The sequence below is a fragment of the Dryobates pubescens genome, chromosome 6 (assembly GCF_014839835.1).
Source record: "Dryobates pubescens isolate bDryPub1 chromosome 6, bDryPub1.pri, whole genome shotgun sequence".
Classification (NCBI taxonomy): domain Eukaryota; kingdom Metazoa; phylum Chordata; class Aves; order Piciformes; family Picidae; genus Dryobates; species Dryobates pubescens.
In genome coordinates, this window is record NC_071617.1 from 14,461,241 (window position 1) to 14,472,852 (window position 11,612).

Below are 11,612 nucleotides of genomic sequence, written 5' to 3' on the forward strand. Positions count from 1 at the left end.
ACAATCCCAGCCAACAAAATCCCATCCCCTCCCCCCCCAAAAAAAACCAACAACCCTAACCATGAGATGCATTAGTCAGCCTATAGAGATGCTATATGCTCAGTTTTCTGATTCCCCAAAGAAATCCATGCTAGTAAATCTGGTTTAATTTGGGGGTTTGGCTTGGGTTTTCACAAAAGAATTGTACATTTTCCTACTTACTGGGGGAACTGCATCCATAAAGTAGAGCCAATACTTCTGATTTGCCAGCTCTGAGGAAATATGCCCAAGCTGAATTATTTGTTTGCTGCAGTTAGCATGATCACTTCTGAGGAGGTCTCTCACCACCCTTATTCCCTTCCACAGACAAACAAAATTACTTCAGATTAAAATAATTTGGACTATGTGAGGCATCTATCAATTATTTACTATGTTTTCAGATGCTACAAATCAGTCTGCCAGGAATGTAATGTACTTCAAATCAGGTTCTCCTTTGTGCCAGGGATTATGAAGAGAGGAACAGATCAGAATGAGATGATCTATTGAAGTCCACCCCTATAAATTAGTGTGCCCAGGAGGTCAGAAACAGGCAGATATTAAAGCCTAGGGGGGGAAAAGAACATTAAATATAATGAGAAAGTGAAAAATGCTTTTGAAGTGTATTGCAGTAACTCCTGTAAGGAGAGAAAGGTGACAAGGTTCTTGGGTGGTTTTGAACACTTTCCTGCAAAAGCAATTCATCATCCCTCGAGAAAACACCAGAATCGCTTTCAGGGTAGAATTGCAGTGGTGGCACCACAAGTCACAGCTGCAAGGATGCTCACCAGAGCAGATCTTAGATCTCTCTTGTACACATTACCTTTTCTTTTAAAAGGACACTAAATTATTTAATATCACTATGCAGGCTCTTGCAACCAGACCTGAGCCCAAGAGAATAAAGATTATTAGTTTGCAAAGTCAACCATGGGGAAAACAAAGAAAAGAAGAGAGGGGAAAAAAGCAACAACAAAAAAAGTACTGAAGGCTGAAATCTAGTTTGCTAATAATTTGTTTCCTACAGATTTTCAATCAAATCTCCTTTAGCATTTCAGGGAAATGAGCAGTGAGAGGAACAGAGCAGAAATGCAATGGTAACAGTGTGCTGTCAGGCAGAGTTGTACTGAGAGTGGGACAAGAAAGGTGACCATCAGGTACGGTGTGGAGGACAATGATGACACAGGATAAGCTGTGCCATCCTAGGCAACAGCATAGATCTGCAGTGACTGCTGAAGAAAGACCGAATGAGAAAGAAGAGCCCGAGGCAGGGTACAACTGCCAAAATGCATCACTTTTAATGTCTTTTCTAGAGCCTGAGCCATCAAACCAAGACAGGATGTCTGGACAAGCATCCCTTTCAAGGGAGCATCATCATGCACATGGCAAAAAGCAATGTTTGAAGCCAAAGAAAGCTTAAGGAAAACCTGCAGAGCAAGATCAAAACACAATTGTCTTTAACCAGTCAGGCCTAGTGCTGCCCCTAGAACCTGGACTTATTATAACTGCTCACCTATGTAGGCCACATTGCCTCACAGAAGCCACCTTGTTCCTCCTGTCATAACACACACAATCTCACTTTACCTGGAGAGTGAGAGACTATGCCTGGAAATGGGATGAAAGGATCCCCACCTTGCAGCAGGTGTTCTGGTCACAGCTGATTCTGCCTGTACACCACACCCCAAGGAAAATCTAACTGTTCATTAAAGAGTGAATCCACTAAAATCAGCCTAGACCCAGGCTTTCCCCACTATGCAGCCCTTTCCTTTGAGCAGTGTTGGAGCTTCACACAAGAAACACATCCTGCACACAGCAGCACCAATGCAGGCCGTGTAGGCTGAATTGAAATACACTCCAGGACACATTCTTCCCACCCATTATCCAGGAAGGACTCACTGCAGTGGCTATTTTCCCAATACCCTCTCAAATGACACTAAAGTCTCCTGAACCTAGCACATGACAGACTGCACACCTGACAGAACTAATCAGATCATTCATACAACCTCCCCAAACACCAGAGCAGAATTTCCTTTACATTTTGTTACTGTTTTGGTCTTCTCCTTACACAAGCCCCCACCTCACTGTCAGCTTCCCACGGGAGTCATTATTGTGTAACTCCATACACCTCAACATCAGCACATCATTCCTGAGCTGCAGCTTAAGCTGGCTAGCTGACAACCTGGCCTGTTAATCACAAAGCTGTCCACCCCAAATAGTGGTTCTCAGCAGCTACATTGTCCAGGTATTTCTGACATGTAATTATTCCCCTCTAATCATTCACACTTGCCTCAGACAACACCTTTCTTTACACTCTCCTTTCGCAATGCCACACGCAGCTGCCTGGATAAGCCTCTCATTTTAAGAAGCCACACAAAGCTGGTGCCTTTGTATCTGTGGTTTCCTATTGGGAGGATTGCATGGTTTCTCTTATCTTAATACCAAGAGCCTTTCATTTCCTATCTCACAGCTTACTTTCTACTTACATATCTGGAAGCTTTTATCCCACAGCCTGACAACACTGTGGCAGCACCTTTACGCCACTGTCCCAAGTACTCTTATCCTTATGGCTTTGCTCTGGTCAATTCTGACACATTTTTATGTCCCTTGTGTTGGAAAAGGTCTACCTTTCATGTTCAACTCATTGTGCTTTTCCATTCTGCCTCCTGAACATTTTAGTTTCCAGTCTGTAGCTCCATAGTAAGAGGTCTTCAGCCTTCACAGAATCACAGAATGTTAGGGGCTCGAAGGGACCTCAAAAGATCATCTAGTCCAATCCCCCCTGCCAGAACAGGATTACCTATACCAGATCTCACTGGAATGCATCCAGGTGGGTTTTGAGTATCTCCAGAGAGGGAGACTCCACAGCCCCCCAGGCAGCCTGTTCCAGTGTTCTGTCACCCTCACAGTGAAATAATTCTTCCTCCTGTTTCCATGGAACTTCCTATGCCTCAGCTTCCACCCATTGCCCCCTGTCCTGTCATTGGGCATCACTGAGGAGAGCCTGGCTTCATCCTCTTGGCATTCTCCCTTTATGCATTTATGTAAACATGAATGAAGTCACCCCATAGTCTCCTCTTCTCCAAACTAAAGAGCCCCAGCCCCTCAGTCTCTCCTCCTAAGGAAGATGTTCCACTCCCTTAATCATTTTCGTGGCTCTACGCTGGACTCTCCCAAGCAGTTCCCTGTCCTTCTTGAACTGAAGGGCCCAGAACTGGGCAATGTCGGCCAGAATAGAGAGGGAGGAAAACCTCTCTCGGCCTACTGACCACACCCCTCCCCCTCACAGTTTTCAGTATAGAACATCAGAAGCTACCAGAGCAATGACTCTTTATCCAACAGACATTGCCCAACAAGTCATATGCACAAAGCTTAGCAAGCAGCCTGCAGTACACATACCACATCAAGGGTGATGCAGCTGCCACTACCAGCATCTGAAGCAAGAGCAACCAATGTGGAGCAGCTCCCAACGAAAATAATGCAGTCAGGCTCAGCATTCACCAGCAAGACACCTGCCTGGAACTCCCTCACTTCTTATTCCACCTGACTGGTGGGGAGAAGTTTGATCCTTTCCCTGCCCTTTCAGGTAACTCAGTGTATGCCATCAGCGTTGCTAACAAAGCCTCTAAGGCCAGCTGATCTGTCTTTGTGCAACAGGGGTCATATCCTGCTTGGCTGCAGTTTTGCTGACAAGTTGAACAAGTTTTTCTTCTACTATACATTATTTCACCATTTCCCAACCTACTGAATAAATGCAGCACAAGACTGCAGGTTGCTTGCACGGTTTGTATCAAAGGCCTGCCCAGCATACACAGAACACAGAATCACAGAATTGTCAGGGTTGGAAGGAACCCCAAAGAACATCCAGTTCCTCCCTGCCATGGGCATGGACACCTCACACTAGATCAGGTTGCTCAGAGCCACATCCAGCCTGGCCTTAAAAACTTCCAGGGATGGGGCTTCTACCACCTCCCTGGGCAATCTGTTCCAATGCCTCACCAACCTCACGGTGAAGAACTTCTTCCTAACATCCAATCTGAATCTACTCATTTCCACATTTGCTCCATTCCCCCTAGTCCTGTCACTACCCTATGCCCTAAAAGGTCCCTCACCAGCTTTCTTGTAGGCACTGTTAAGATACTGGAAGGCTACAACAAGGTCAACAGGTTAAGCAACATCAAATACAATGAACAATACCATACTGAAAAACAGTGGTTGGCCAGGTGTAGATAATTTTTTAACATTTACTTTTAAGAGACCAGTTGAAGGTTAACCAAACATCCACATTAGAAGTTTCTTTCCATGTATTAGCACATATCACTGGAAGAAGTCATGAAAAGAAACAAAGCATGGATAAAAGACACAAGTAACCTATGAGCCATTCTTTGGTATCAGTGGTAAACACACACATCAGCTCTGCTTGCTGAAGCCTTGTAAAAGGAGAGACAGAGACATCAGATGCTACACATATCACAAATTATAATGGTGCCCATAGCTGGTAGCTAGGCACAGAGCAGTGAAATTTGCCTGTTAAGCATCTATTGATTTCCCAGGCATAGCAGATTATTTATCGTTATTAAAGGCAAGAAAGCAACCACTCACTCTTATTTGTAATGGTTTCATTGAAATTAGATGGCATTGGTGAGATTAGAATGGTATAAAGCATTATTTAAGAAATGGGGAAGAGGAGATATTTTATATTGCTACCAAATCAGTATGTTCTGTAGGAAATCTCAATGAGCTTTTTTCTGCTATATTTAAAGACCTTTTTTTTTTTTTTCCACTTAAGGGGACTTAATTTATTTTCCTATACTGCAAGAAGTAAGCTTTTCTGCAGCACAAAATGAGCTCTCCTTCCAGCAACATCTGCCTCCTCTTGTTTACAGTCATACACACACAAGCACTTGTTCACAGCTGCCCTTCTCCCTCTCTCCCTCCATCTTCAGGCTAGCTGCTGCTGTGGAGCTTTTGCCGCCTTCTTGGACATGCCAGCAGAACTGGATATTTAGCTCTAGTTAGTGCCTTTTATTTTCCTTCCTCCCTTCACCCAAAGCATCTATAACTAATCATTTTTTTTTCCTGGTAAAATGATAGTATTATTACATACATGGAATGTTTTTTTCACTGCATCACATTATTGCCAAGGTTGGAAGAGACCTCAAGGATCATCAAGTCCAACCTGTCATCACAAACCTCATGACTAGACCATGGCACCAAGTGCCACGTCCAATCTCCTCTTGAACACCTCCAGGGATGGTGACTCCACCACCTCCCTGGGCAGCACATTCCAATGACTAATGACTCTTTTGGTGAAGAACTTTCTCCTCACTTCGAGTCTAAACCTCCCCTGGTGCAGCTTGAGACTGTGTCCCCTTGTTCTGGTGCTGGTTGCCTGGGAGAAGAGACCAACCCCTTCCTGGCTACAACCACCTTTCAGGTAGTTGTAGAGGGCAATGAGGTCACCCCTGAGCCTTCTCTTCTCCAAGCTAAACAATCCCAGCTCCCTCAGCCTCTCCTCATAGGGCTTTCTATCCCTATACTTTGTGCATATCATTTTTATTTATTTTTTTTTCATCTAGGTGATGAGCTACAAAGTTCAGTTTTAATTATTGATGAAAATAACAGCCTTGAGTCAGCAAAAGTTGAAAAAACATTTCTTATATATCTTGGAGAAGTAGAGGATGCTTACTTGCAGATGACATCCTGGAAGGAAGAATCCCTCAGGGAAGCTGAGAATGTTGGGGGTTTTAGAAGACAGGGCAGGAGGCCACACAGTCACCAGGAGGCTACAGCACCAGGGTGACCTAGCCTGCATGAGGCCTCAAGCAACTGGAGTCATCTGGCTCTGGCCAAGCCCCGAGAGTGGTGGTGAATGGTGCCACATCCAGCTGGCAGCCAGTCACTAGTGGTGTGCCCCAGGGATCAGTGCTGGGCCCCATGCTCTTTAACATCTTTATTGATGATCTGGATGAGGGCATTGAGTCCATCATCAGTACATTTGCAGACGACACCAAGCTGGGGGCAGGAGTTGATCTGCTGGAGGGTAGAGAGGCTCTGCAGAGGGACCTCGACAGGCTGGACAGATGGGCAGAGTCCAACGGCATGAGATTGAACACATCCAAGTGCCAGGTTCTGCACATTGGCCACAACAACCCCATGCAGTGCTACAGGCTAGGGTCAGAGTGGCTGGAGAGCGACCAGGTAGAGAGGGACCTGGGGGTACTGGTCGATGGTAGGCTGAACATGAGCCTGCAGTGTGCCCAGGCAGCTAAGAGGGCCAATGGCATCCTGGCCTGCATCAGGAACAGTGTGGCCAGCAGGAGCAGGGAGGTCATTCTGCCCCTGTACTCAGCACTGTTTAGGCCACACCTCGAGTACTGTGTCCAGTTCTGGGCCCCTCAGTTTAGGAAGGATGTTGACTTGCTGGAACGAGTCCAGAGAAGGGCAACGAAGTTGGTGAGGGGTTTAGGCTGGAGGCTAGGAGGAAGTTCTACACAGAGAGAGTGATTGCTCATTGGAATGGGCTGCCCAAGGAGGTGGTGGAGTCACCATCACGGGAGGTATTCAGGAGGAGACTTGATGGGGTGCTTGGTGCCATGATTTAGTTGATTAGGTAGTGTTGGATGATAGGTTGGACACGATGATTTGAAGGTCTCTTCCAACCTGGTCTATTCTATTCTATTCTATTCTATTCTATTCTATTCTATTCTATCTTTATAATGGATTCCTTATGCCAGATAAATGCATTTTGAGTTAAGCTTTACCAAAGCATAAAAGGTCCCCTTGTTTGATTTTAATTACCTTGTCTAGTAGAGATATAATGCAGTAGGAAGCTGGCCCACAGCCCACTCATCTGTGACAGGTGAGACAATGAGCTTGGCACCCTTTTTAACGGTGACATTTCAACTGACTGAGGTAACAGAGAGCCAGAGCCCAGGATGGCAGCACAATTATCACCATTAGTACAAAATGGGAGGGTCTAACAATGACAGAAAGACATAAATGAATAAAAAATGTCAGCCTGAAGAGAGAAACAAAGCAAAACCACGAAACCCAAGCACCCTTTCACAAACACACAAAGTAGCACTGAAGTCTAATACTTCAATCACACACAGAGATTGGGACAGTGAGAAAAAATGTGTCACAGTTTTCAAGGTTGGCTCCCACCTTCCCTCTTGAAATGTTTATGTTTCCCAGGCTCTGCCCTCACTGTGATCTCCTGGAGAGAGATGTTCTTCAGAGGCAGGCTGACAATGAGCTCTGTTAGCTGGGCACCAGCTTCAAGACAGACAGAGCTCCCCAGTGTGCTGCAGGCACTGTGGGGCTTGGTGGAGGGACCTCACAACATGGTGCTGGGCACCTCAGCTGCTATGGCATAGCACAGGTAAAAGCTGTCAATAACTTTGAGCACCTAACCCTCTCTACCAGGCACTGCCTGCTGTCCAAGTTGAAAGGCAGCAACTCACTTTGGGACATTGCTCTTACACAGCAGGTCATTTATCATTCCAGAGATTTGCAAAGCACTGACAAGATGGCTAAGTGGGCTGAAACACAAGACAGTGTGGGCTGAACCAAAAAGCCCAAACCAAACAACCAAGAAAACAAAACAGTAAAAGAAACAGGGCAGGAGGGGGTGGGGGGGAAGCTACAAAACTGCCCACAAAAGAGAATTTCTGTTGTTTATCTAAAAAGGAACCATACAGTGCATACTGACAGACTTAAATATGAGAAAAAGAATTCAGGGTAAGGTTGACCCACTGTAAATTAAGGGGATTAACCCTAGATGTACAGAAAATATATAAATAACTAAATAACTCTTCCCAAACTCTAGACAACTTCATCAGATGGCTGCTGGTCAGCCACCAGCACTCTGCTGTGGACGCAGGTTTTCATGCTTTGTTACACTCAAAAAAGTGTAAAGGATATTCTGCAGGAGGCAGTCCTGCTACAGAAGCCACCTGAGGTCTATCACTGACTGTCCTGGTTTGAGGCCAGGCAGATCCTTTCTTGCTCCTGACAGGGGCAAATGAATGCCACTCACACAAATGGATTGCAGACATGATGGAAAGGTTAAATGGAAAAGCAGTGAGTGTTTTAGAGAAACCTACAAGCATAGTGACAAAAGATATCCAAAGCATACAGAATCCCCTATAGCATACCCCAAATCCTCCCAACACTTCCCTTCTCCCACCTGAGAGTACACCCAAAACCTCCAGGGCTCTTTCTTCCCCCCCACCCCCCTGCTAGACTAGTCCCAGGCTGGCCAGGTCTGAGACTGCCCCCCCTCTCTTCTCCCCCTGGCATTAGGCCTAGACAGGCCTGAAAGCCCTTGAGATAACTCCCCACCATTACCCAATAGGGAGCATCTCCCATGAGAGCAGAAAGGGAAGAAAGAGGAAGAGAATCACTCTGCAGATAGATTTATAGGGTGCAGGACATTATGGGTGTGAAATACTCTATTTCCTGTGTCCATCTACTGGGCTGGACCCTCGGGACACTGGAGGTGTAGCTTGTGTGGCAGGAACAGGAGGCACCCAGCCTAAACTGCCACACTGGTATTCTATTTAAAGGTTTTGCTTTCAGCTACCCTTCTGCAGCATCAGATCAATACCGCTGCATCATCTCCTCCTGCTTCCACAACTGCTGCTGCTCCTACACCAAGGTATACAGCATCAGCATGCACACATTTTGTGACTGGGTCTCCCTGGCTGCATTTCTACAAGCCATGAGGATGTGGACCTTGCCCACCAGCTCTGTTCTGCAGAACACCAGTTGTCAGCAGGGCTACACCGACTGGTACCTAACACTTTGAAGCGTCAGTGGTTGTAGTTTGATAGAGGGGAGGTGAATGCTTTACACAGAAGCTGCTTTGGGTTTGAAAAATAATTTTACTGCTGTCTAACAAAATGAAAAAAACAAAGCCAAAATCTCAATACCATGAAAAGTTTACCAAGAAAGAGCAAACGAATTGTCTAATTACACAAGTGAAAGGGAATGGACAGGAGCTGACACCACTCATGCCTGAAGATCACTGAAACACCTACCAGCTGGTGATAGGCAAAAGTGAGCACATCCCTCTATTGAATCCAGTGCAACCAACAACCAACAATGCAGCATCACTTACAGTGGTAACACCTCACCCACCACAACTCTTAGTTCTGCATTATTCAGGTTAGCTTTCACTCACTCCCTCCCAGAGGTGCAGAACTTCAGGCATGGAAGCCTTACCACCACCTGTGGAAAGCAGCGAAAGAAACTGGGGAAGAAAGTAGCAGATTTGAAAGGCATCTAGGACACTGTGGATATTCTGTTCCCTACTGATATTAGTGGCAATACAGCATAAACCCAGCACTACTAGCCTCAAACGTCTCAGCAAATCAGAAAAATTAATTATTTATGACAGACAGTTCAAGTTTCCTACTGGGGACAGTGGAGGAGCCTGTTTTCTGCAGTGGCTTCTTCACAAAGTCTCTGCCTGCTCCCAGACAGAATATTGGAAATTATATTAGCAACACTGCCTCAATTAAGAGCATCATGTTGTTGTTGTTTGCCATTTACTAGACCTTCATGAATTTGCTGGTACCATTCGAGATATTCTCTCCAGAGTACTTTAATCTAACACTTGCCCTGTCAATTATTAAAAAAACAAAGCCAGTGGAGGGAGGATGTTTTGTCCATGTCAAGACCTGAAGACCTCCAAAGGTCAGCCTCCTCCATGCTTGAAAGCAGCAAGCCTGTCATCTGGCCATGGGGCTTGGAACCAGTCTCATTCCTTTTCCCCTTCAAGCCCAAGCTATGTTGTTATTTATGAAATCTGTGTGAGAAGGAAAAACAAATGTCATGTACCCCATGGAGCTGGTAGAAACCTGCCATCACCAATCCAGCCCTCAGGTGGTACTGTTTCAGTTCTGTGCACAAGCAGTCTCGACAGAGGCAGCATGTCAAATGGGCATCTGACCACTGACAGCAAAAGACAGTATCCCTTTACTCCTACTAATATTCCTGCTGATTCCACTGATTGTATAAAAAGCCAAAGAGATTGGTTTATATTCTAATTACCTGCATGACAAAGGCCACCAAATTCCCCAATTCCCATCTGGCCTCAGCTCTTTAATTATTTAATTTTAAATTAAATCATTCTTATACATTTTCCAGAGAGGTCAAGAATTCAAAGCAACCCCTGGCAAATCAGGTCAATGAGCCTTAAAAAGTCACACCTTAGCTTTTGCTGAAATTCATCTAACTAGACTCCAAGGATGCCAAAGAAGGTGTTTATACTGCAAGTAGACTTTCCCCCCCACCCCCCACTTCTCATTGTTCATGACACAGTCCCAAATCAAATTTCCAGTAAGCTTTTAAAAATAGCATTAATAGTCTTAGGGGTTGTGTTATTAAGACCCTAATTAAGATAGTACATGAATGTTTCCTGCTTGCACGTGAAATGACAGATTTAAGCTACACAATCATATGACTCCTTAAGGAATTTATTTTCTTAACACCAGTTTGGGAAAGATGGTTGTCATTTTTGCTTCCACACCAAGTGTCAAGGCACCAATTCAGAAGTATTTCCCTGCCTTGGTGTGACCTGTTAAGCCACATCTAGGATCCAGCTTCTGAGGGAATGTTGTAAATCATAGTGTGAATCCCTAGACTCTGGTTGCAGCTGCAAACACCTCTGAAAGTGCTTTCTAAGATTACAAGCAAGGCACCAAGGAAAGAAAGTCTTCTCACTAGAGTGCAAGAGCTCTGTGAGGTGACCTTCCCAGCTTTATACAGGACCTCAGCAGAAGCAAGAGCAGGGTCCAGTTTCTAATGAATGATGCAGCTGCTTCAGCACTAAGATAAACCATTCATTTTGTGGTACTGCATCTTCTCCACTGCTCACCTGGCAACTTCAGTAACAAAAAATAGGACAGCTTTATCAATATTCTCTTTCCCACAGCCCATGCTCACCTGCAGAGCAAATCTCTCCTGTGCACTGCAGTGGGAGGAATCACACACAGCCTTGGAACAGACCTTTCCACATTAGAAACAAGTGCTGACACTTAGGACTGCCACCGTTGGAGCTGCAAGGGTTCCGCCTGCTGGCAGTTACACCTGCAGTTTTCTGGGAGCCATGAGCAAAAAAGGAAGTCCAAGCAAGAAATAAATGGTTACAATTCTGACCCCAGTTTTGCATCATCAATGCCAAATAAAACAGGTTTGCCTTGAGGAACTATCCAAAATATACCACAGTCAAACGAGATATTACCAGCAGCCTCTCCTCCTGCTCACAGCGAGGCAGAAAGAGACACCGCCAACCTTTCAGTAGGAGTTAAACCTTGATTCAACTTTCAACATAAACATTCCTTGTTTCAGAGTTTAATGTACATCAGTGGATTTTATTTCTTTTTCTGTTGGATACACAGTATCCAAGGGCTTCTTGCTGGAGAAAAACTGCCATTTAACAACATGCATCCTAGAAAGCTGGAAATGAGTCCTGATTTAACTGAGGTGACAACTCATTACTAGTGAAAGCAATCGCATACTCTCAGTGACCAAAGCTTTCCTGGCAGAGTTCTTTGCATGGATATATCATTAACATCTACATCCTAACACTGCTA